This window comes from Ambystoma mexicanum, chromosome 8 (genome assembly GCF_040938575.1).
Source record: "Ambystoma mexicanum isolate Mex_15411 chromosome 8, UKY_AmexF1_1, whole genome shotgun sequence".
Taxonomy (NCBI): Eukaryota; Metazoa; Chordata; class Amphibia; order Caudata; family Ambystomatidae; genus Ambystoma; species Ambystoma mexicanum.
The window spans coordinates 134,146,665-134,174,487 of record NC_090929.1 but is presented as its reverse complement, the minus strand read 5'-3'; positions in this window follow the sequence as shown (position 1 = coordinate 134,174,487).

The window sequence follows — 27,823 nt, the reverse complement described above, 5'->3', positions numbered from 1 at the left end:
TTCGTGTTAAAATGTAGATTTTGGGCAGTAATGGGTTAATGACAGCATATTGGTGGAGCTTTCTCATTTCAAAATGTTCTTCATGTGGTTTGCATCATTTTCAGGTGAGTTTTGCACCGTTTTATATATTAGGGTACCGTTCCGGCCCGTTCCGGGTACTTTTCCGTCTGAAAATGTAGATTTTTGGCAGTAATGGGTAAATGACAGCACATTGTTCATCCTTTGCCATTTCCAAAATGTTCTTCATGTGTGTTTGCATCATTTTCAGGTGAGTTTTGCTGCCGTTTTATATAAGGGTACCGTTCCGGCCCGTTCCGGGTACTTTTTCGTGTGAAAATGTAGATTTTGGGCAGTAATGGGTTAATGACAGCATATTGGTGGAGCTCTCTCATTTCAAATTGTTCTTCATGTGTGTTTGCATCATTTTCAGGTGATTTTCACTGCCATTTTATATGTTAGGGTACCGTTCCGGCCCGTTCCGGTACTTTTTAGTGTGAAAATGTAGATTTTGGGCAGTAATGGGTTAATGACAGCATATTGGTGGAGCTTTCTCATTTCAACATGTTCTTCATGTGCGTATGCATCATGTTCAGGCGAGTTTCGCTGCCGTTTTATACTAGGGTAGCGTTCCGGCCCGTTCCGGGTACTTTTTCGTGTTAAAATGTAGATTTTGGGCAGTAATGGGTTAATGACAGCATATTGGTGCACCTTTCTCATTTCAAAATGTTCTTCATGTGTGTTTGCATCATTTTCAGGTGAGTTTTGCTGCCATTTTATATATTAGGGTACCGTTCTGGCCTGTTCCGGCCTATTCCGGGTTTTACCCCGTTCCAAATACTATGGTTGTTTTCTGTACCGTGAAACCAAGATCTGTCGAATATCATACACTTCATGTCCATCTGTCATAATAGCTGGTGGTTTCTGAGTCTTGCTGGTCTTGGTGGAAGGTTTGAGAAGTGGCACTTGAAACATTGGCTGAATCTGCATGTGAGTGGGCAAAGATAAGCGCATTAAAGAAGATGACATACATTTCTCAATCACATATGGATCGATGAATCAAGGTTTACACTTTTTAGCCCAGTCATACTCAAATTATCAGTTGATAACCAAACTCTATTCCCGATCTGATAGTTTGGAGCAACTCGTCTTCTTTTTTCTGCTTGTATTTTGTAAGCTGTTTTGGCAGTCTCTCCAGGTTGTGGCGTGAACTCAGTCTCAAGTCAGGATCACCTGTTTACGATCTGACACTGTTGGAACATCTCGAGTTTCAGGCAAGTCCTCCAGAAGGAAGTTCTGATAACTTATAAATACGCAAATATTGGGTGACATTCCAGAAGGCGTGTGCTCTGTGTTATTGTACACGTATTCTGCCAACCACAATGTTTTCACACAAGAATCAGTAACCTCAGCCAGAAGGCACTGCAGGCACTTCTCCATGGTCTGATTGACCTGCTCTGTTTGTGTATCTGTCTGGGGATAGTAACCGGTAGACTAGGCACAGGTCATTCCCAACACGCCGTAGAAGGCCTTCCAAAACTTGGAAGTGAATTGTAGACGGCAATCGGACACTTATTTTTGGTATGCCATCTAAATGTACAATGGGCCTCATTATGAGTCAGCCAGTCTCGAAAGAACGGTGGTGGTAAATCCGCCTCTGTTGGAATTGAAAAGATATTATGCCTCCTATCGCAGTTTTGAATGTGTGTTGGCCTATGCCAAGTTGTCTAAAATATCATGTACAAAAGACTCTGCGGCAAGGTCTTGACCTTAACGAAAAATTGTGTAAGTCGCCATCTTGGATTTAGCCGACATTTTAGGTTCTCTTGTAATGTGGAAGTCACCCTGAACATCAAAATGGAGGCCGAATGACATTCTGAGTGAGATTCTGGCCATTGTGACGTCCGCACACATAAATAAGTAATATGCCTGCAGGCCACTTGTCGGGTCGCAAACTGAGACCTTGTCCTATCCCTGACCTATGTGTAAATGAACAACTGTATCAGCAGAACTGATCAAAATGCATACATTATGGGATTGACCTGGCAAGGAACTCTAGGCCTGGTCCCAAGAATGGTTAACCCGCGAGGGGGTTGGCCAGGGCTGGATAAAGAATATAAAAAGCCCAAGTATTCCAATGTACGGTCTCTCTACTAATGCATCGAACCTTTGTTGAAGTTTGTTACGTTACTCTGAGAGCCGAATAGCTATCCGTTTGTCAATTGACTTTTTGGTAACTGTTGTAGCTTTTAAATAAAGCACTTTGTATGTCCTTTGTAACCTGTGTTGGTGTGTTTCCTTTGGGCTTCCCAGCCTCATATCAATTTCTTTGTTTTCACAGTTGGCGCCCGAATAGGGACCCTCAAGATTGATGCCGGATCATTGAAGGTTGACGCAGACTATCGAACCGGGATCGGACGGTGTGATTCTGCGGGCCCGACCGAACGAGACGCAATACCTCGGCAGCGCTGCACGATCCGATCCTTGGACGATAGTCGTGTGGTCTGACACGGCATCTTGACGAGGGTCCATTTTTGAGGCGGGCAGATTTGTCGAAACCACCAAACACAAGGTAACATTCGTTAGGTAGGTTCTTTGATAAACCGTACGGTCCTCCTTAGGTTTGGTCAGGTTCAGTCGTGACCCGGCTCTTAATTTAACCCTGACAATTTGAATTTGGCGTATTGTATCTGCAGACACAATTATTGACCAGGTAACACCAATTTTTTGTGAAATGCCTGGGAAATTGTCTAGCTGCTTTAGGGCTCTGTTCCGCAGCGATCGACAATCTTTGGAATTTAGCCGTCCGGCTCCACAGGAGGGGTCGCCGGCATGTACTATGTTCTGTAAGTATGGCATTGGTAGTATAGTATTTAATGATATTTGGCACAGACAGACAAGACATGCCTGCGAATTTCAGTGGCCAATCAACGGTAGTTTTGAGATCCCCCGTATTGAATACCTAGAATCAATCTTGCTAAAAAAGAAGGCTAGACCTGCAGCCTTTGATGTTTTACAGAATTGGAAAAAAGAAGCGTTACAGCAGCTTAAAAGTAGGGACAAACATGCACGCCGTCATAAAACAAACGCAGAAAAAGCGTTGTTATATGATAAAGAAAAACATTTGGAATCAGTTAAAAATATGGATAGGGCTTTTTCACTTGGAATCCAGAAAATTTACCCCTCTAAAGATTTCCATGTTTCCGAAGAATTTATTGAGAAATTGTTAAACGAACGCAGGCCTGATGCCTCTGCGCCACCTCCGTATGTTCCTATTTTGGGCACTCTGCCCATTCCTGCTGTAGCACCTGCTGTTATTCCTGTTCCCCCTGTACAACCTATTGTTCCTAGTCCTCTAGTTGTTGTTCCTCCACCTATCGCACCGCCCCTTCCTTCTGCACCGATAGTTGCACCTTTATTAAATTTACCTGCACCTTCGCCTCCAAGTGGTCCCGTATTGACTGAAGTTGATCCAGGTGCAGGATCAAAGGCCGTCACTCGTAATACTGTTTCTGCAGGTAAGAAACAGGAATTGTTTGCATGGGCTAAGCATTGTATGGAGAAAGGTGATCAAGTTAATGTTTTTTCCACATTATCTAATTTGAATAGTTTTCCCGAGAAAAATGTTTTTATCGAAGGTTTGGGGACTCATTTATGTGTGATGTGGGGTAGATTACAAAATTCGGATCTTCCACAAGGAGTGAGAGATCTGAATGCTTTGGCACTTTCGAGGGACACAGAGCAGAAAGTATATGGGCATGTTGAAAAATTGTCTGAGTATAGGAAAGACTTTGAAAAGTCCCGAGACGAGGATGACGAAGACGATAGAATATATGTACAGAAACGGTTCCTTCCGTGTCGTAGATCGGCACCCGAAGAAATACGAATTTGTACCAAAGATGCGATTCGATGGATCTCGGATTCATCGATTCCGCCAGATGAAGTATATGACACGTATAGTCAGTATACAGTAGAAATGCAAAGAAAGGTAATTCAGGTAATGGTACAGTACCTGCAAGAAGAATGTGTAAGAAAGAAGGTTAGTTGCCCCATAGAATTATTGGGGATTTGTAAAAGGGCTTTTTTGCCCGACACTTCTTCAGCTGCCTTAGCGCTCGACCTGGCTTTGTTGCTTAGTAAGCGGCCGGAGTACCTATATCTCAGTTGCCTATGAGAGAGGTTCCTCCGACCTTTGTCCCAAAAGTTGAGATCCCCGCCGACGCTGGGACTGGTGCCTCCGCTGTGGATATCCCTGCACATTATGTATCACAATTCGTTCACGTCCCGTTTTCACGACAGGAAGTGAACACTATTAGACAATCAGTTCCCGATATCAGGAAAAACCTGACAGGGTTTTACAAAGAAATAGAGTCCGTCTTGCAGTCCTCTGTGTTCACCTTGAGTGATATTGACTTGCTATTTCCTGTACTCCTACCCGTAGATGTATGGAAACAGGTTCGGACAGTAGACGATTAGGATTGATGGGGAAAGACCAGCTGGTGAGAAACCACCACAGGTAATACTTACTTTGCCTGATAGAATTGTCGCGAAATTAAAAACTATAATTCCAGAGAAAAGAATTATTTGGGACAAGCTTACGGCCTGTGTTCAAGGAAAAACTGAAGGCGCCACCTTATTTTTTAACAGATTCGAGCAGGTATTTTCTGACTTCAGTAGACAGGATTTAGGTACAGAGTCTGGGAAAAGGTTGTTTGTGGACAAATTCGTACGTGGATTGTTGCCTGACATCCAGTCACAGATTATGTCCTCTGAGAGCGCTTGGCAGGCAAAATCTCAATCTGAGGTTTTGCACATGGCTCAGTATTATGAGAACCGTGTTAATAATGAGAAGGACAACATTGAAAAGAGGAAAGGAGATTTGAAAACCAAAGTATTATTACAGCAAATTGTTAGAAACCCCAGAGGAGGCACGACACAGACCACAGGTCAGTATGTCCCAAAAGGAAATGCTCCTTTGGGTCCTGTGAAAATTAATCAATGTGCTTATTGCCGCCAGGAAGGTCATTGGCGAGCACAGTGCCCCGTCCTCCGACAAAGGTCAAACAGTGCGTTTGGGAGCATGGGTAGATGACCTAGGGGCCGCCCTGGAGCAGGGGGCCCTGAGAGAGGTCAGTTTTTACAAGATCCTCAGCAACATTTTTCTCGGGAAAATCAGACCTCGAGTGTGGACTCAAGGAACATATTTGATCACCCTTCTGCTGCCTACCTTTCTGAAGAGCTTCCTTCTGACGAGGCTCTATTTCATTAGGATTGCCCGAAGCAGGGTTTGGAACCTTCACCTATTCCCGTCAATCAGAAAGGCCCCTACGTTGAATTATTAGTAGGGAATAGGAAACACCAGTTTTTGATAGACACTGGAGCGCAGAAGTGCTCCATTGATCATTCTCGGGTTCCAAACATTCCACTGTCAGGCAAACAAATGTTTCCGTAGGGTTTTCTGGTATACCAATTGTCTGTCCGGTTTCTGCACCGGTGTCTGTTTCTTTGGGTCCCTTTACGGACCATTGCCCTTTTCTTCTCACTTCAAACTGTGGAGAGAATTTGCTGGGGTTGAATTTGTTAAAGAAATTGAATGCAGTAATTCATTGTTCTTCTGATGGAGTACGGCTGACGGTTTCACCACAGCAACTTCCTTATTCTCAGTTCCTGATTCGACCTTTACCTCCTGAGTTTAGCATTGTCCCGGAATGTTTATGGGCGATAGATGACAATGATGTCGGGGTATTACAGATTGAGCCCGTTAAAATAGTTTTGAAACATGGAGTGAAACTACCACACATTCCGCAGTATAAAATATCAGTTGAGGGCGAGCGTGCTTTGAAATGCATTGTCTCCGATTTTGTGCATCGTGGGGTGATCGAGGAGATTACAGGTAGTCTGTGTAACAGTCCAATCTTGCCTGTATATAAGAAAGGCGACAATGCAATTCCATACTGGTTCATAATTGATCTTCGTGCTATTAACAGAGTTGTCGCCCCACAATTTCCAATTGTGCCTGATGTGACGAAGATATTGACAATGATCCCTGCTACGGCTACGCACTTCAGCGTTGTGGATTTAAAAAACGCTTTCTTTAGCATTCCTATACATAAGGAAAGTAGATATCTGTTTGCGTTCACCTTGGGGGGATGCTCATTTACATTTATCAGGGCACCTCAAGGGTATACTGAAAGTCCAAGCATTTATAGTAGAGCTTTGAAAGAGCAGCTCGACACCCTTGAATTGCCACCTACTTGTACACTGCTTCAATATGTCGATGATTTGCTTTTGGCTGCAGACTCTGAGAGTGCTTGTAGAGAAGGCACTGTACTGTTGCTTGTTCATTTAGCTAAATGGTCATAAAGCTTCGCTCAAAAAATGTCAATATTGTTGTCAGTAGGTCGCCTATTTAGGCTACCTCCTGTCAAAGGAGGGGAGAAGATTGACACCTGAAAGAATAAAACACATTTCTGGCATGTCTGTTCCAAATACACAGATGGAAGTCAGAGCCTTAATAGGTATGGCTTCTTACTGTAGGTTGTGGGTCCCAAACTTTTCGCTAGTGATAAAACCGATGTTGGCTTTGACAAGAAGAGCATTTCTCTGCCACTGCCATGGAAATCGGAACATCAACGATCATTTGAGCTTCTCAAAACCGTGTTATGCTCTGCACCGGTTCTGGGTAGTCCAAATTATGACAAGGCATTTGTGTTGTTTGTGCATGAATGTGATGGATGTGCTTTGGCTGTGTTAACACAGGAACATGGAGGGAAGAATAGGCTGTGCGGCTACTACTCCTCCGCCCTTGATCCTGTTGCATGCGCTTTGCCAAGATGTTTGCGAGCTGTCGCTGCTGCTGCCGCGTCTGTAAAACAGAGTGAGGGAATGGTCCTAGGCCATGATTTGATTTTGATGGTACCTCACTCTGTAGATATCCTATTGAATAAAACCCAAACGCAACACCTTACCTCTGCGCGGTTAACAAGGTATGAATTAATTCTGTTTGCCCCTCACATCCAAATTAAGAGGTGTTGTGTTCTTAATCCGGCTGAACTCTTACCTTTCCCGCAAAACACTGTTTGCGGTGACGAAGAATTACATGACTGCCTGTATACCACTGAACAAGAAACGAAGGGCAGGATAGGTCTCATAGATACTCCTTTGGATAATGCAGAAGGGGAGCTGTTTTGTGATGGCTCCTGCTTCAAACTTTCAGATGGTACATCTACAGCTGCTTATGCAGTTACTACATTGAGTAAAGTTGTTGAAACAAAGAGAATTTTGCATAACTCCGCGCAGGCCGCAGAGATTATAGCGTTGACCCGAGCTTGTGAACCCTCCGAAGGGCGTATAGTAAATATATATACTGATAGCCAGTACGCATTTGGGGTGGCTCACAACTTTGGAAGGCTCTGGTCGGAAAGAGGGTTCCTGACCTCACATGGGACCAAGATCCAGCATGGCCCCTTGATAGTGCAATTACTCTCGGCACTCTCACTCCCTAAACAGTTAGCGATCATGAATTGTGCAGCACATCGTAAGGTCATAGATGATGTGGGCAAAGGGAACGCTTTTGCGGACCTGATAGCCAGACAAACGGCCACAGACCTTAGCACGGACATGTATGCCTTGAGGGAAACGAGAAATGCTTATATAATGAATGAAGGTATTGGGTATGTGCGAGATATTCAAACTGATGCCACAGTAGAAGAATCTAAAAGGTGGGCTGAAGGAATGGGGAAACTGGATGATGAAGGGTGTTGGGTGGATACATCTGAAGGAAAATGGTTGCTCCCTCATTCATATGTATTGGCAATGGTTACGATGGCACACGGTTCTACACAGGTGTGTGCCCAGCAGATCACGAAAATGTTAGAACAAGTTTGGGTGAATAACAAGATTCTGGAGACTGCGAAAAGACATGTCCGAAACTGTATGATCTGGTTACAGCACAATGTGGGTAAAGGGACAGTAACTCCAAGGGGAAGCTTTGGGCCCCCTTCTGTTCCCTTCGAGGTCATTCACTTTGATTTTATTGAGATGGAACGATGGAACAATCTGAAATATGTTCTTGTAATTATTTGTGCCTTCAGTAAATGGGTCGAGGCTTTCCCCGTTAAAGATGCTACCGCCATGACCACTGCAAAGATTATGGTAAAAGAATTCTTTCCTCGATTTGGGCTCCCGAGGGTAATCTGGTCGGATAATGGTCCTCATTTCGTTGCAGCAGTAATTTTGCAGATATGCACAGCCTTACGTATTGAGAAACGATTTCACTCAGCTAGACATCCTCAAAGTGCTGGGTTGGTGGAAAGACACAATGGTATCTTAAAGAATAAGCTTGCGAAAACATGTGCCGATACCAAGCTGAAATGGCCAGATGCCTTACCTATTGTATTATTAGCTATGCGTACTACACCTCAAACTAAGACTGGGCTCTCTCCATTTGAGGTAGTGATGGGGAGACCTGGTAACATTTGGGGTCTCCCAAAACCTAAAGCCCTGAGAGAGGTGGAAAATGTATTGCTCGTGGACTACTGTAACCAGTTAACTAAAAAACGGTATTTCATTTATCACCAGGTTCACTCAGCTTTACCTGTACGGTTCACGGGCCCAGGACGCGATATACAGCCTGGAAGTTGGGTCCTAGTGAAGGCCTACGAGAGGTCTTCCTGTCTCGCGCCTCGCTGGCGGGGACCCTACCAGGTGTTGCTGGTCACCCGGACAGCAGTGCGAGTGGCTGGAAAGAAGCACTGGATCCACGCGACGCATGTCAAGAAACTTCCTCACCCGACGCCACACGTTACAGAAGAAGCAGAACCCCTCGCTGATGCTACAGTCTCTGATCTTGGAGTAGCAAATAGCGCTGTGAGTGCGTCTGAGAATTTCTCTGAGCCCGAGGAGCTTGGGGAACAGTCCATTTCATCTCCGCACTCTCTTGAAAAATCACTTCCGGAAAATACTGTTTCAAGCTCTGCGACTTCCGTCGCCTCCGATACGTCGCTTCCCTCAGGAAGTGGCGACACTTTATTTCCGGATCAGACAATCTTGGGTACCACCAGGTACAACCTTCGACGAAGGAAATAGAACTACGGCACAGGTTTTTCCGTGCATCTGGAAAAAGGAAGTGATTGGAAGTTTTCTTTTGTATAAGAAAGTTCTGTTGAACAAAAGGGATTCTGCTGGCTAGGGTTGGGAAGGACTAAGAAATCGCGCGACCGTAGCGTCGCCAGCAACGAACATTGGGGTCGTCGATTGAGGAACTACAATGCCTGCCACCTCCACTGCTGCTCCCCGCACTGGACTTGTGAATAAGGGGGTGACCAACTTGGACAATGAACAATGTGCCTGGGCCCCAAAAACGTACTGCTGTGTTTTTATAATGATAATTGTTATTTTTGCAACTACTGCTGTAGGACTTTGGTATTACCGACCGAGATTGTACCAACTGCTTTGACTCCCTCTGTACACCTTCACATTCTGTCCCCTAGAGACTCCCAACATAGACAAGAGTATCATAATAACACTCTAATGATAGTAATGAATGCAACTCATGCCATTTTTAATAAGAGTAATTGTTGGATTTGTACTCATTTACTGCAACATGGGAACAAGGGACTGGGATGGTATATTCACCCTCTACCTTTAACGACTGCTTGCTATGCCTCTCTTAGAGCACTATTCTTTGGCCGATGGAATGATAGCATCTCAGGGAACTTTGATGGAACTAATCTGAATGATTTTGAGAAACGTGAATTTACTCCCCTGGGATGCTCGCTTTTTCCAAATAGAAGTAAACCTAATGTCGCTTCTATTAGGCCGTCTGATAAACTGTCTCTTCCTTTTCAAACTTTAATTTCCTTTAAAATGGCTCCGATAGGCAATAAGGACGCCGTGCCTCCTTCTTACTCTATAAATCATAGCCCTGACTCGGTCCCCTTTTGTGTACAAAGAAATGGCACTCGGCCAATGGGAGATTTTGAAGGTTGTAAGAACATTGTAAATTTGACTGGAGAAAACAGGCCTCTGTATGTAGGGGGGCCTGTCTATTTTGTTTGTGGTAGTTTAGCATTTCCCTGGTTGCCTAAGGATTGGCAGGGAACCTGTTATTTAGGAATATTGTTACCCGGGGTATTTGTAGCTAGTACATTGGAGGTTTCTAAGGCTCGCCCGCGGCGGGACAAGAACGGAGATACCCCAGGGCACGTATTGGGAGATATAGCGAAATAAGTTGTGCCCTTTTGGGGACAAATAACAAACTCTGAGAACATTAGGGGATTAGCAAGGGTACTGGAGAGAACGATCAACTGGACCACGGACATACTCTACAATATGACCTTAGGACAAAAAGCAATAACATTGGTAGCACTCCAAAATCGGATGGCATTAGATGTCATTTTGGCAGAACGAGGTTGAGTATGCAAATTAGTGGGGTCCGCTTGCTGTGTTTTCCTACCAGATTCCTCGCCGACAATTTTTAAAGCAATACAGAACTTGCATACTCTTAGTTCTGAAGTACATATCCCTGTAGGAGATTGGAATCTTAGCACCTGGTTCTGGGATTCTTTACGATCTTGGGGTTGGAAGGTGCTTTCTGTTATTCTGGTTATTTTGGGGATCCTGCTATTCCTTTGTTGCTGTTTTCAATGTCTTCCGAGTATATGTGGAATGCTAGGGGGATGTTGTGCCGAAGCAGTGAGCACAATAGGGCATAAAATATATGCCCCAGATACAGCATCTAAGGAATTCGTGTTACAAGAGGTTCTGATGAACGACCTAATGGATATAGATATTACAGACAATGATTCGGGATGTATGGATGACAACACATGGAGTTATTTGCAAAAGTATTAGAAATTATGTTAGCACTTGGCATAGGCCAAAAGGAGGGTCTGTTGGAATTGAAAAGATATTATGCCTCCTATTGCAGTATTTGAATGTGTGTTGGCCTACGCCAAGTTGTCTAAAATATCATGTAAAAAAGACTCTGCGGCAAGGTCTTGACCTTAACGAAAAATTATGTAAGTCACCATCTTGGATTTAGCCGCCATTTTAGGTTCTCTTGTAATGTGGAAGTCACCCTGAACATCAAAATGGAGGCCGAATGACATTCTGTGTGAGATTCTGGCCGTTGTGACCTCCGCACACATGAATAAGTAATATGCCTGCAGGCCACTTGTCGGGGTCGCGAACTGAGACCTTGTCCTATCCCTGACCTATGTGTAAATGAACAACTGTATCAGCGGAACTGATCAAAATGCATACATTATGGGATTGACCTGGCAAGGAACTCTAGGCCTGGTCCCAAGAATGGTTAACCCGCGAGGGGGTTGGCCAGGGCTGGATAAAGAATATAAAAAGCCCAAGTATTCAAATGTACGGTCTCTCTACTAATGCATCGAACCTTCGTTGAAGTTCGTTACGTTACTCTGAGAGCCGAATAGCTATCCGTTTGTCAATTGACTTTTTGGTAACTGTTGCAGCTTTTAAATAAAGCACTTTGTATGTCCTTTGTAACCTGTGTTGGTGTGTTTCCTTTGGGCTTCCCAGCCTCATATCAATTTCTTTGTTTTCACACCACCACCGTTCTTTCCGGACCGGCTGATTCCGAGTCCTGCAAGCGGGAGGTGTCACTCCCGCCAGGTCTGACCTGGCGGGTTTAACACCACCCGCCTGCATGCGGAAATGGAAACACCAGCTCCGTCATAGACGGAACCGGTGTTTCCATTGTCCCCATCCCCTATCGGACTCCATGGGAATGGGGACTTACACAATTCCGCCTTCGGAATTCCTGGGTAACCGGGGTCTTAATGCCCCAGTAATTCCGGGAATCATGGAGGCGGAATGGTAATACGAGTCTGGCGGTAACCTGCCGGTTTTTCCGGCTCGGTTACCGCCGGACTTGTAATGAGGCCCAATGTGTTGTAGGAATAAATCTGTCAGCCTACCAGCTCCAGGTATTCCCTGAAATGGTATAAAATGTGCTTGCTTGGTTAAGGTAGTAAACCACAGCCAGGAGCTTGTCAAACCCCTTCTCAGTAAGTAAATCTGTAACAAAGTCCATCGATATATGTGACCATGGAATCGTAGGAATAGGTATATAGGCTTACACAGACCAGCCCCTTTCCTATGATCAGCCTTGTTTCTCGTACACAGGTCACAACTCTGCACATTGTCATGCACCTGTTGCTGCATTTGAGGCCACCAAAAATACCTGCTTAACATCTGCTTGGCTTTTCTTACCCCCAAATGTCCCACTAGGGTGGCGTCATGATACCATAATAGTGCCTTCTTCTGTAAATCATGAGTGGGTAGAAACAACTGGTTGCCATGATAATGTAACCCTGCATATACTGATCTCTTGTTGTTCACCTCTAACCATTCCCTCAGAGACTGCTGAGTGAAGTGAAGACAAACCTGTTCTAGACGTGCCATAATGACTGTTCCTATAATATTCTTCACTGGTATGATAGGTTTCGCCTCAACTACTGGGGTATTTGATAGTTGCTGATGAGCTAAGGTGACAGCATTTCCATGTTTACATCCAGATGTTAGGCGACAACAAAGTCATATTCATTAAATAATTCACACCATCTCAGTTGCCTAGGACTTAGGGTTTTTGTGGTCAAGAGGTATTGCAAGCTTTTGTAATCCATTATCACCACCACTTCATGGCATCCCCCCATTGGATAGTGTGAGGAATTCAACCATCCGCATGGTGGGTGTGCGCACACCTGGGCTTTTTGAAATGTGTAATTAAATGGAATGATGGTAGGCCAACCTCAGGAAAATTTGTGGAGCTAATCAACACACATTTTCCTATGCTCACACCACAACAAACGCATGGACCTGTGTACTCTGGGTGGACACAGGCTACAGGCACAGTCCGCCCTGTCATATTTAGTTTGAATGTGACAGCCGGGAGAACACTATGTCATCTCCAAAAAGGGGAAGGACCAAGCTTCCCCCTGTCATGGCTAGCCTGATCAACTGAAAAAGGCTCTATGGATCCACACTGCTCTTTTGTTAGGTCATGCAGCTGGTGGCAGCAATACACATGCCAATTATATGGTACTTCAAACAGGTTCACAGGGAGTCTGGCTGCAGAGGATAGCAAAGGAGACAGGAAACTCAACAACCTTTCATATGTAACTATCAACCTGAAGCCAGTTCCCATCCTCAGTATCAATGACAGTGAGCTATCATGCCTGGGACTGTGTGTTTACAGTAGGCCACACCGGCAGGGTAAATCCTTTCATAAGGCATGAGAATGTGGTTTGCAGCAGCCAGAGAGTCTGGTCTAGCTGCAGCTACAAGTGAGATCAACGACAGACACACAGATGGGTGGGACTTGTTAGCCTCTAGCATCTTTCCTTGGCAGTTGGTGAGCAGGTGCAAGTGGATCTAGGTCACTTGGCCTAAGCACCGTCCACCTGTGAATCACCTTAAACTTCCTGTTTTCACACCCTTTTTCCCCTACTCAAGCAGCCCTCCAGCCTCTTTCCTTTGCAGTTGGTGAGCAGGTACAAGTGGATAGAGGTCACCTGGCCTAAGCTTTACCCACCTTCTTAGCCCTGCCTCTCCTTTTCTCCTCTTAACCCTTAGATCAGAGGTGTCTGTCACCCGGGCGTCTGAAGTGAAGGGCAGATGAAGAAAAGTGCAGTTCCTGTTTGGAGCTGTTCAGATCGAGAGGACGCAGGGCCTGAACCCCTGCTCAGACAACAGGTAAGCATGCGCCGACGTGCGTTTTCTCCCTCTATGCCCACCATCACCAGGCAGCGCCAACGTCAATAACTTCATCCCTCCTTTAAGGCGTGGACTCTGCAATGCACCAACCTCAACCACATCAGTATCAAGCCAATCATCACTACCCCAGCGTCCAGAACACGGAAGTTGATGCTTGCCAATGTCGAATCAGCCAGTTTCCCTACTCAAGCAGCCCTGCGGCCTCTTTCCTTTATAGTTGATGAGCAGGTGCAAGTGGATCTAGGTCACCTGTCCTAAACACCGTCCACCTGTCAATCACCTTAAACTGTTGGCACCTTCCTGTTTTCACACCCTTTTTGCCCTATTCAAGCAGCCCTCCAGCCTCTTTCCTTTGCAGTTGATGAGCAGGTACAACTGGATAGAGGTCACCTGGCCTAAGCTCCACCCACCTTCTTAGCCCTGCCTCTCCTTTTATGCTCTTAACCCTTAGATCAGAGGTGTCTGTCACCTGGGCATCCGAAGTGAAGGGCAGACGAAGAAAAGGGCAGTTCCTGTTAGGACCTGTTCAGATCGAGAGGACCCAGGGCCTGAACCCCTGCTCAGACAACAGGTAAGCATGTGCCGACATGCGTTTTCTCCCTCCATCCCCACCATCACCAGGCAGCGCCAATGTCAACGACTTCATCCCTCCAATGCAGCAACCTCAGCCACATCAGTATCAAACCAATCAACACCACTCCAGCGCCCACAACACGGAAGTTGATGCTCGCCAACGTCGAATCAGCTATCACCCATGCAGCAGACATTGCTGACCTCATCACTACACACGACCTTGACGCCATCTTCATCACTGAGACCTGGCTGACACCCACATCCTAGACATCCTTTTCCCTGATGGCTACAGTATCCAACACAGAGACCGGCCAAACAAGACAGGCTAAGGTCTCGTAGTCATACACAAGACCATATGAGTTCTGCACCAGACTTAGATTTGACAACATTGGCTCCTTCGAAGTCCTTTCCTGCCACTTCCCGTTCTCCTAGGTAAGATCATCGAGAAAGTGGTAGCCGGACAACTGCAGCAACATATCAACATCAACAATCTTCTCCAAACCTACCAATCCGGATCAGACCCAAATGCAGCACGGAGACAGCAATCACAGGTGGTCGACCACACCCTCAACATCATTGACGATGGCCACCCTTGGCTACTGATTCTACTCAACCTTGCTGCCTCTTTCAACACAGTAGACCATGAGGCGCTTACGGACACCCTACATCAGCGCATGGGGATCAGCAACCTTGTCCTAAGCTGGCTCAAGTCCTAACTGGCCAACCGCAAGCAGTTTGCTCTAGATTGCCAATGCTACCCATCACCTGTGGAGTGCCACAGGGTTCCATCCTCTCCCCAGCGATTTTCAATGTTTACATGGAGCCGCTGGGAGCCTTCCTGACCACACACAACATCCAATATGCCGACGGCAGACAGCTATACCTCAAGATCGACTCCATCAAGGACATTGATAGGCTCAAAACCTGCCTCTCGCTGATCCAGTCGTGGATGTCCAGTGCATACTTGAAGCTCAACCCCTTCAAGACCAAATTTCTACTCCTCACCAACAACACTGAACACCCATACATACAGACCTGGCTATCAACCATGAACTCTGAGGGCTTCACACATGAGCTCACCTCCTGCACCAAGTCCCTCTGGTTCCACATCAACAAACACCTCTCCTTCAAGACATGCATAGCTAAGAAAACTCAGACAGCTCTCTCTCCTGCGAAATGTCAAGTCTTCTTCTTCTGTTTTCAATGCTCTGCAGGTCAAACGCTTCTCCAAGCAGAGCGTGGGCGGTAGATCCCTTTCCTTGGCTGGCTCCTCCCTCTGGAACGCGCCCCTCCCCTCAGAATTGAGCCGGATCTTCTAAAGCTCACTGAAACTTCTTGACTTCCCTTTTCTGTTCTTCCTTCTCTCTACTCTTCCTTTGCTAACTCTCAATTTTCCCCTGCGACTGGGGCCTGGTCCATTCAGAGTCATACAGGGACCAGTCCATCTTCTACCAGTCCCCCCAGCATCCTTTGCCAGCACTTGCCGTCGGGCTTCCTTCCCTGGACTAGCCCAACTTGGCCCACCCTGTCCACAGCACTCGCCCTCCCTTCCCCCCTTCCCCAAGCACTTGCTGCCTTGGCCCACCCAGCACAGGTCCACCCCCACCCTTGGGAGTACCCCGCTCCTGCACTTCTCCCTCTACCCCCTTGCAGTTACCACCTTGTCATGCACTTGCACAGTATGATTGTCACAAGGCCAATACAACTGTTTTTGTTCTACTTTTTTGATTCCCATGTCCCCCTGCCCCCCTCTTGTTTTGTGGTGCCTGGAAACACCTGTGTATAGGCGCCATACAAATGTCCAATAAAATAACAAATAAAATAAGCCCTTACTCCCTCCGGACAGCTTTAGATCCAACATTCAAGCAAGTGTCCTATCCCACCTGGATGGGGGCAATGCACTCCTTGAAGGCCTCCCGTTATACACCTTTGTGCCCCTTAGAAGTGTTGCACGACTCATCAAGGGTCTACGCAGATACGACCACATCACCCTAGCCCTGATCGACCTTCACTTGCTCCCACTGCATGCACGAATCACCTTCAAGTCTTGCTGCATTATTTATAAGGCAGTCTCCCTCAAGTCACTCAGCTACCTCGCGTGGAGAAACTCTGCAGCCCAGAAGCCAGGACACGTGCAGACTTGAAATCCCCTACTGCAAAAAGTAAAGGACCAGAAAACAAGCCTTTTCTGCCTTTGCCCCAAGACTACGGAACCTCCTCCCCATCAGCATCAGACTCGCCTGCACGCTGCTACAATTCAGAAAAGAACTCAAGACCCACCTCTTCAAGATGTCTCTCTTCCTCAACACCTAATCCATCACGTCACACCTTGCGCCAACTGACTCGCTAGATGCCGCCTGCCCATCTCCTCCCCCCCACCCGGTACAACTGTATCCCCCTCTGTATCCTACCCCATGCTGTATATCTCTTCTGCTGTTACCACTGAAAAGCACTACGTTATGCAGTTATTATGTTGTACACCTCTGTAAAGCACTCCGTTATATAATCTGCATTGGTGTATACCTCTGCAAAGAGCTCAGTGGCTTCTGAAAGCTAGGTCCGCGCTCAATAAATACCATAATATTTGGTATCAGAAGTTTTCACCCCTTTACCTTTCCTGTTGCGAAGCACTCTGGTTACGATCTCATGCATATAGGAGATTGCTGCTAGGGACCCCTTGACTGGTTCATTAGCCTACACCAATCATTGTGTCCTACCTGGCTTTAAAAAATGGGCTGATCATCTGATGACTTCACCAGAGGTAACAAAGAACAACTCAACCTTGGACCCTGACGGAAGGTACAGTCTGCCTTACATCTTCCGCCAGTCAAAGAAGGCCAGGATTTCCAAAGAGGGAAGCAAGATCCCCCCCTAAACATCTCCCATGAAACAGAGAGAGATCCAGAACTCAGAGGACCCTACAGCCGCTCCAGAACCAGTACCCAGCCAGCACACAGCATGCCCTGCTAGGCTCTGCAGCAAGTTTCCTGGGTAGGAAGTGCCAGAAGGTCTCTGAACCCACAACTAAGGACAAGCCAGCTGCCTGCAACACACTGCGCAGCTGTGGGCCATCCGCCTTAAAGGACAACACAAGCACGCTGAAGAAGCTGAGAGAAGTGCTTTAACAAGCATCTACTACGGTTCAACTTAAAGAACATTTTTGAGCCAGTCCAGTTCCTCAAGCTACAACCGACTGCAATGCTGACTGTTGTCAAGCCGCAGTCGCTTAAAGACATCCGCAACGTCTCAAAGAGTGCTTCAGAACCGCCGATCAGCACTGAGAAGATTGACCCCCGACCCGCTATGTAGGCCAGCCTGCAGCCGTTCATCCAGCTCGCTCGCCGAACTGTGTTGCCGCCTGATACCAGCAGCTGACTCATGTCTTGAACTCTGTCACAGAGGCCTGCAAAGCGCCCTGAAGCCAACTGGACCTTGTTGAGCACTGCACACACCCATAGCACAAGGTACATTGTTGTTCTGTCCCTCTGGTTCTTCACGGAAGGCCCCTAGAGACATATTAAGACCCATTGCTTCCTTTGTGCTGAAGCGAAGTAGCCTTAAATTGTTGTGATTATTAACCATACCGACTACCCTCCTGTCAGTATGAAGAGTGCATCCCTTTTACTTCTTTGAAACTGCCTGTCCTCCTGAACAGATTCCAATCTGTTCAGATCCCTTCTGGTGTACTAGAGGTGTGGGGCTGATTGATGGTTTAGAAACCGATATTCACCCCTGGACCACCGGTACCCCGGAAGTTGATTTGTCCCATTGGTGGCAGACGGTCTCTAGTTGGAGTCTTGTGCACAGCGTAGTCACCCAACGATAAACGTACTGTTGCAGGAAACGTTTAGACACTGCTAGGTATTTGTTAATAATCATGTATCTTGACAAAGAGAATATGAAAGGCATGGGCAAGTATGTCCTGCGCGTCCTATGTCAAGAGAGGGGACTTCCCCACAGCACCAGGGTTAATGAACCTGAGTTGCTGACCAGCCTCCAAGCTTGGATAGAAGCGAGGGCGGCTGGGGAGGAGACACCAGGGGACAGGCTAGGCCCAGTGTACCAAAGAAAGGAGACCTTCCAGCAGGGGTAGTGGAAGACGACGAGGAAGACAGCTGTTTCTCGCCAACCATCCCTCCCGAGGGCAAGTGTGGCTTCTCAACACTCCAGAGTGTCAGGGACTAGTGCAGCATCCCGCAGGTTCCAGGCCTCGACACATCCTCTAAGTGGCCGCATAATTGTTCCGCCTGTTAAGGATATGGAAGCTAGAAAGCCTATGTTGGAGGAGAGGAGACCAGTGCTGGAGGAACAAAAATAGCAGGACAAGGTAACCATTAAGCAGGACAGGGTTGCCATAGAGCTGCACAAGCTGGCACTCAAAGAGATTCCTCAAAAGGCTTGTTAATTATTCCTTTCAAAACAACCAGGTCCCCGAATCTGTTAAAATGGTCACGGTCACCTAAATGGAAAAAAAGCCGGAACTGGACCAAAAGACACAAATAACTTGAGACTAATTACCAATTGTAACTTCTTGCGAAAAACCTTAGATAAAGCAGCCACATCTCAGCTCCAAACATTTGTGGAAGTGACTGACATTCTACTCTCCAGACAATCAGGGTTTAGGTCATCCGACAGCACGGAAACAGCTCTTATCGATCTCCAGACCCACATGTTGGAAACCGTGCACAAAGGAAAAACAGGACTATTGGACCTGTTAGACCTGTCTGTGGCATTCGATCTCCTTGACCATGAGCACCTCCTCCACACACAGAGATATAAGGCTATGTGCTCAGGAAACAATTGACTGGATTAAATCCTTCCTGTCACATTGTGTTTCTGGAATCTGCTGGGGGGGACGCCTCCTCTGCTCAGCTCCCATCGATTGTGGCATGCCCCAGGGAGCCTGTATGTCTCCTATACTCTTCAATCTATACACCAGGCCACTCTGTAGCTTGTTGGAGGAGACGGGGGTCTTTTTCACCAACTATGCTGACAACACCCAGCTGTTCCTGGACCAACTTGAAACATACCTATACCATGATTGAAACCTGGATGACCCACAATTGGATGTGTTTAAATGGAGGTAAAACAGAGCTCCTAATATTTGGGTCATCCCAAGGCCAGGTCCAAACTGAAGCCTAGCTACCAGTCTTTTTCAATCCACGACGCCGTATCCCAATACTGGGAAGGGTCAAAACGGTAGGCACGTACCTCAAATCTTCAAAGTGCCAAAGCCCATGTTAATCAGATCTCCAAGAACTGTACATACTATCTTCGTTTACTGAAAAACATCTGCTCTCTTCTCTCGGAGGCCAACTGCACGTCTATAGCACGGGCCATTGTATTATCAAGGCTCGACTACTGCAACACCCTATTGGTTGGGGCAAATAAGAAATGCTTGCATAAACTTCAAATCACTCAGAACGATGCTGTGCATATCTTCAAAGGGAAATCAAGTAGAGAACACATCTCCATTGCTGCCAAATTCAATTCAAGGCAGCTGTGTACAATTCAAGGCAGTTGTGCTCATTCACAATTTCCTTCAAGGAAGCGCTCCAGCATATCTAAAAACCTCAGTGTTCTCCTATGAACCCTCAAGTACTCTGCGCTGATCAAATTTGGTCCAAATTAGTTGTATGAGCTTCAAACGGGCCAACGGACTAGGAAGGTCCTTTCCTGTTGTTTTAACAAAAATTTGGAACACACGCATTCTAGACCTGAGACAGGTGAGAAACAAGAAGTTTTGCTGATCCTTAAAAACGTTGCTCTTTAAGTAATTCCATCTCTCAATTGTTTTCTGTCTGACATAGCCCCTACTTTGTCCTGCCTCTAGTTGTTTGTTCCCTTGTGTTGGTGTCTGAGCCCTGATGCCAGTGGGTATTCGGCGCAACACAAATAAATAATAAATTATAATAAGAAGGAGGCCAACAGTTCCACCTCTAGCGAAAGCAGCGGTAGTGGCTCAACCCAGGGTACCCGGGATGAGCCCCAGCGCCACATCCCCAAAGATTTAGTGCAGGCTTCTGAAGTCAGGAAGGATATCTTTGACTGGTTTGAAGTGCTCAAGCTTGTTTTTCAGCTACAGGAAGTAGAGGAGGTACTGTGGGGTGCAGCCCTGTTGAGTTGCTTTCCGACATAGGGGACTGATGCAATTCTTCAGTTAACTCCTGTTAGGCAGAATTATATGCAGTACCCTTTGGGAACACCACACACAATTAGGACTACAAGTGACAGTACAAATTCACCTTTGGTACAAGCCTGTACTACACAGTAAAGTGGTAGCGATGGCTGAGCAGCCAGACTTATCTCAAGAGCAAGTGAGCAGTATCAATAGTTACACAAAGGACCGCAATTACTATTATTCAAACAAACACTGACTGTTTTTGAATAAAAGAATATACATTTATTTACACATCAGTTATTAACATTTCACTATTCGCAAGCAGTAGAAAAATCAGATCTTAATACACTACACCACACCCAATAGATTCTGGATAAGTTTAGCTCAAAATGAAGTGTGAGCAAAATGGCACTCCAGTAATTTAAAATGGGAGGGAAAGACAAAGTTAGACAAAAGTTGAGCAGTACAACAAGTAAGTAATCAGGGCAATCTAGAGAAAGGAACTACAATGAGGAAATCAAATCAAGGGCCCTGGGCCAAAGTCAATGGACCAAAGTCTATGCAGAGGATCACACAGTTCAGGGTAGTTTGCAGTTAAGTCTTTGCCAAGAGTTCAGAACGAAGTTGGTCGGGGAAAAGTTACTTTAAAGAATAGAGAAGGACAAGCCCTCGGATTGGTGAAAGATTTCACGCACTTTCACCGCGGCTGGACGAAACGAACAACCGGATTTGAACAGTACCTTAAATGGAGAAGAAGGCTGTGGCTGAGGCAGATGTTCCTGGCAGGTCCTGCAGGCTGACGGTTCCTGAAGCGACTGTCGGACTGACACAAAGTAGGAAGACTGAAGGGTCCTGCACTGCCCAGGGAAGAAACCAGCAGCAGAGAAAATCAACACATAAAAGGTGCGCTCCTTAAAACCCAAACAGGGTCCGAGCCTCCTGGCTATCCGGTTCACTGCAGCACTGTACAGCACATTCGACCAGGAGAGGGAGGCCTTGCTTGGAGTTTGGGTGAACTGGTTGGTCCCACCAGCTCAGGGGAAGAAGATTCCTTGCAGATCTTCTCTGTCGTCGAAGTGTGGAGATTCGGACCCGCAGCAGGGCTTCACCGGGAGGTTCAGTCGTGGTAGAGGTCCTCTTCGGTCAGCTTCTCTTCGGTTCTCTCGATCCAGTGGCAACTCTGCCTTCTCAGTCCCAGAGACCTGCTTTTTATGCAGTTTTCTGCCATTCACACAGCCTGGCTGTCAATTACACAGCAGGGTGGCTGTCCTGGCGGGCCAGTCACCTAGCCAATCAAACAGGAGTGCGACTTGGGTTACCAAGGGAACCCATAGCAGGGGTCCTAAAACCCCTCCCTCACATCCTGCCTACTGTTAGGCAGACTTATATGCAGTACCCTTTGGGAACACCACACACAATTAAGACTACAAGTGACAGTACAATTTCACCTTTGGTATAAGCCTGTACTGCAAAGTTAAAGTGGTAGCAGTAGCGTAGCAGCCAGACTTATCTCAAGAGTAAGTGAGCAGTATCAAATAGTTACACAAAGGACAGCAATTACTATGATTCAGGCAAACACTGACTCAAGGTTTTCAAGTAAAAGAATATACATTTATTTCACTGTTCAGTTGTATAACAGTACACTATTATAAGCAGTCTAAAAATCACACTCTTAATACACCACACCACTTCCCTTAAATTCCAGACAAGTTAAGCTCACAAAATGAAGTGGGAGCAAAATGGCACTCCAGCAATTTAAAAGGGAGAGAAAGACAAAGTTATTAGAAATTAAATCAAACCAACAGGTAAGTATTCAGGGCAATTAAACAAGCGGAACTACAGTGATGAAATCAGGTAGAAAAGGCTTAAGGCCAAAGTCAATGGGTCGAAAGTCTTTTGCTCAAGATCACACAGTTCAGGGTAGTTTGCGGTAAAGTTTGTGGCATGGTTTCCGGACGAGGTTGGTTAATACAAAAGTTAGTTCAAAGAGAAGAGAAGGACAAGCCCTCGGTTCGGAGAAATATTTCAAACACTTTCATCGCGGTTGAACGAAACGGACAACCGGATTTGCACAGTACCTTAAAACCGACAGGAAGCTGTAGCTGAGGCAGACGTTCCTGGTAGTTCCTGCAGGCTCGCAGTTCCTGCAGCGACTGTTGGGCTGACAAGAAGTAGGAAGACTGGAGGGTCCTGCACTACCCACGGAAGAAACCAGCAGCAGAGCAAAGCAACGAATAAAAGGTGCGCTCCTTAAAGCCCAAGCAGGGTCTGACCTTCCTGGCTATCCGACCCACTGTGGCTCTGTACAGCAAATTCAACCGGAGGATTGGTCCTGGCTTGCAGTTTGGGCGAACTGGTTGGTCCCACCAGCTCAAGGGAAGAAGTTTCCTGGAGGATCTTCTCTGTCATCAGATTCTGAAGATTCGGACCTGCAGCAGGGCTTCACCGGGTGGCTCAGTCGTTGTAGGGGTCCTCTTCTGCCAGTTCCTCGTTGGTTCTTTCGTTCCAGTGGTGACTCTGCCTTTCCAGTCCCAGAGACCTGCTTTTTATGCAGTTGTCCCCCATTCATATAGCCTGGCTGTCAATCACACAGCAGGGTGGCTGTCCTGGCAAGGGCAGTCCCCTCAGCCAATCAAACAGGAGTGCGACTTGGGTTTCCAAGGGAACCCATGGCAGGGGTCCGAAGATCCCTCCCTCACATCCTGTCTACCTAGACTTTCAGGCGCCTTAAGGAGGGTGTCGGTGCAGAAGCCCGCGAAAAGACAGCGAACAAAGTAGTCATCCCCGGTTCGGCGCGCAGAGAAAAACACGAGAAAGACTTTAACAAAAAGAAATGGTGAATAAACCCAGCCGGATCCAGAATAAAATGTATTTGGTCAAGCGGGTTTATGTTCGAGGCTAATATAATAGCCTAAAACAATATCACGTTTATATAAGATAATCGCGGTAGAAAAGTTAAAGTAGATATCACTGCCACCAGCCAAGTCTTAATGTAAAGGGAGCGAAACAATGCTCCAAGAGACACAGACAAAAAGGGATAAGAGTTAACCCTTTCCAATATTCCATGTAAGATGGGGTGTACTGGGTATGTGATTTAAAGTGACTAAGATAAAGTTAATGGCGACTTTACCCTTTTCTTGGGGACAGTAGTCAGCCCCAGAAAATGAGTCGGTGGGAAGTCTCAAAGACAACACAAATGAATAAATATGAGGCAGTGGAGTAGGTGAGGCTCCAGTGCTCAAGATCACACAAAAAGTGAAAACACACACAGCAAAACACATGTAAGAGTGGGAAAAAGGCTCACACTCTTACCAGGTGAAACAATAAATACTAGAAATCCAGCAAAGCTGCTGAGGGACTCATTAGGTAAGGGAAATCAGCCATTTATGAGAATTCTACCTAACACCTGCCCAGACTTTCAGCCGCCTAAGGAGGGCTTCTGTGCAGAAGCCCGCGAAAGGACGGCGAACAAAGAAACCAAACGCAAGTAAAACACAAGAAAGACTTTTACAAAAAGAAATGGCGACTAAACCCGGCCGGAACCAAATAAGAACGTATATGGTCCAGCGGGTTTAAGTTCGAGGCTACCAAGATAGCCTATAACAATACCAGGGCTATGTAATATAACCACGGTAGGAAAAATCGGGTAGATACCACTGCCGCCAGCCAAGTCTTAATGAAAAGGGAACAAAACAATGTTCCATGAGAGACAGACAAAAAGGGATATCTATTAACCCTTTCCAGTACTCTATGCAAGATAATTTGTACTGGGTCTGTGGTTTTAAAAAGACTAATAAAGTCAATGGCAACTTTACATGTTCTGGGAGACAGTAGTCAGTCCCAGAAAATTGAGTCTAAGTTGGGAAGTCTAAAAGACAGCCCCGTGTCACTACACTGAAGGTGTTGTGTAACACACAGTAAAAAGATGATGCCTATGGAGTAGGTGAGGCTCCACAGTCTATGAACACAAAAATGTTCAACACATACAGCAAAACACATGTACGAGTGGGAAAAAAGGCTCATACTCAAATAAATCCTACAAATCCAGCAAAGCTGTTGAGGGACTCAGTAGGTAAGGGAAATTAGCCATTCTGGAGAGTTCTCCCTAACAACTCCTGGAAAAAAAACATTTATGAGAGCATATAGGCAACCCTTCTCAATAAGTTCTGTAAGACCCTGGAACAGTATCCCAAGTGCTTCGGAGAGCTCTGAAAGAAAAGTGGGCAGACATTTGAAGCCTTCTCACACTTGTTATTGACATATCTGAGCAGTTAGGTGTCTGGTGACAAAGTTAACACATTTCAAGGGATGTACCATTTGATTGCGTGTGAGCATGTCTTGAAGAATTGTGAGGTTGACCTACACCAGCATCTTGTGGACAAGACTATTACAGACCGTAGGGTGCTTGCAAAGGTTGACAACAGGTTTGTCAGAACTCCAGTCCAGAAAAGGTTCAGGCGAGCACACCCAAACCAGAAGAAAAATCTTCAGACAAGAAAGGTAACAAGCATGGGAAGGACGAGAGGAGAATGAGCTCTTGAGTCTGGCGCCTTAAACCGGGTCACCAGAAGAGATCCCAATTCCCAATAATACTCAACTGTTCTTAGAACATGTGTAAATCAATGGACACAAAACTCCTGCGGTCAGAGACACTGTGTATAGCCTCACTTCTGTCACACAGCAGTGGGTGTAGCCAGGCCAGTATATTACTGTACCTAATTGTATGGTCCGTGGATTTGACGGACAGAGTAAGTGCCCCTTGGTAATCGTAATGTTCAGTTGGCAAGGTGAAATTACCCACTGCTGTGTAGCAGTGAAAGACTCAATCCCTGTCCCATGTCTGTTGGGTAATGATCTTCCTCACCATTAGATAGTCGCAACAGATACCAGATCGAAGGCCAAAGAGGCCGCCGAATTGAAAGCTCTCAGCGCCTCGGTGCCTGGAGTGCTTTGAGAGTGCTTGCTGGAGTGACCGGTGTGGCCGGTAGCCCCTGGTCCAGATCCACAGACTGCCGAGTCGCCTACTCCTGCAGGAGAGGGGCCAATAGCCACTGAGGACCCTACTTTGGTTGCAGGGGACTCAGTGACTTCAGAGTGTCATCGCGCAGAGCAGGAAACTGAGGTGGAGGACAAGGTGAGTTCAGATATGAAGGGCCTGAAGGGCCTGCTCAAGCTGGACGGGTTTGCATCACCTGGAGGCCCTGATCAGATGGACCTCTTCAAAGCCCAGAAAGAATGTCCCACTCTGGCAGGCCTGCGGAAGCAGGTGGAGAAGCAGGCTAAGGGCGAGGGCCCTGGACTGTTCGAAGTTTACTGGGAGGATGGACTTCTGTACAGTGAGCCAAAAGACTCTGAGGGTGATGCCCCCAGAAGGTTGGTGATTATCCAATGCCACAGAAAGTTCCTTTTGGTTTTGCTCACCAGATTCCTTTAGCGGGTCACTTGCGAGTGACTAAGACACTGGCCCCAGTTTGGCGTAAAAGTCAAGGAAGGTGTCCCGTCTTGCCCGACTTGTCGGGCTTCTGGCAAGTCAGGTGGTGCGACAAAGGTCCCCCTTAATTCCACTACCTGTGGTTGGGCTGAGTTTCAAGGGAATAGGCATGGACATTGTGGGTCCTTTGGATCCCCAAATCTGCTCAAGGAACAGATACATCTTGGTGGTGGTAGACCATGCCACTAGGTCTGTCCCTCTGAGGAGCATCAAAGCCCCCGTGGTTGCAAAGGCTCTGATTTAGATAATCTCCCGTGTTGGTTTCCCCAAGGAAGTTGTTTCTGACAGGGGATCAAACTTCATAACGGTGTCCAGACATTTGGTCGACCTAAAACTGGTCGAATGACATTTGGTCGACGCAATTTGGTCGAAAACCAAATGGTCGAATTTTTTTTTTTAATTATATATTTATTTTTCGGGTTTTCGTTTTTTTACAAACATGGGTTTTTAGAAAAAAAGGGGGTTGAAAAAAGGTTAAAATTAAAAAAAAAAAAATTCGACCATTTGGTTTTCGACCAAATTGGTTCGACCATTTGTCTGGTCGACCAATTTATTTCGACCAAATGTCTGGTAACCCTTCATAACAGCCTATATGAAGGCTATGTGGGAAGAGTGTGGCGTCACTTACCAGTTCTCATCATCCTTGCATCCACAAACAAATGGGCTTGTTGAGCGGTTCCAGAAGGCCACAGTGACAGTTTATTCTCCAGGCCAGTGGATGTGGATTATGGAACCTGTCCAACCCAGTACCTTTCAAGACAAGTGGACTGGGCCTTACTGTGTGCTGGTAAAGGTCACTGAGATAAATGACCTCATTGATGTGAAATGACCTAAACAGATGTGCAGGGTCTTTCATATCAACTGGCTAAAACTCCATTATAACCGGGATGACTTGGTTATGGCGTTAGTGACAGATGGATAGACCGAGTAGGAGACTGATCCCTGCCGAGACCTCCTGCACACTGAAGCCACCGATGGGTCAGTTGAAGGTGTTAACCTTGCAACGGACCTGTCAAAACAGCAAATAACAGACTTTCTCAGTTTATTGGGACAGTTTGTCGGTCTGTTTTCGCTGATTCCAGGTTGCGCAGATTGGTGCACCCATGATGTGGACACTGGAGACAGTAAACCGGTGAAGAGTAGGATTCACTGGATGGCAGATAAGGTCAGGGACACCATCCAGGAGGACCGTTCCTAGATGTTGTCTTTAGGATAGATCCATCCCACAATCCCTGGGTCCCTATATAGACCACTGGTGGCAAGACCGAAGACCATTTTTGTGTGGACTACAGGGGGCTCAATTCAATCATGAAAACAGATGCCCATCCCATTTCTCAGGTATTTGAGCTCATTGACAAGCACAGCGCTGCTAAGTTCATGAGTACATTTGACCTCACAGCAGCGTACTGGCAGGTGTGCTTGGCGGAGTGAGGGAGTGGTCAGCATTTTCAACCACAGAAGGCCATTATCAGTTCACTGTGATGCCCTTCGGATTGAACAATGCCTATGCCACTTTTCAGAGGATGGTTACCCAGGTTTTGTCTGGACTGGAAAACTTCAGTGTCATCTATTCAGACTAATTTATTTAATGTTTATTGGCTTTCAACAAACAATAAACAGTGCACCTCAACATGGTGCATAAAAACTACAACCCCCCCTCCCCACGCCCAATTCCACATTCAACAACCATGGTATGTTAGTCCACAACTTTCTCTCCTGTATCATCATCCGGTGAATTGTCTGTGTCCATTGTTTCAGGCTCTGAACTCGTCAAAGATGCCACCAGGTGCTGCCACTATTAGTGTTCCGGCTTCCTCTTCCTCCCCTCTGCAAGCCTCCTCCCTCCAAACCACCGTTTCTGCATCAGCCCACTTTAGGAGGTCCCTCCACCAGGT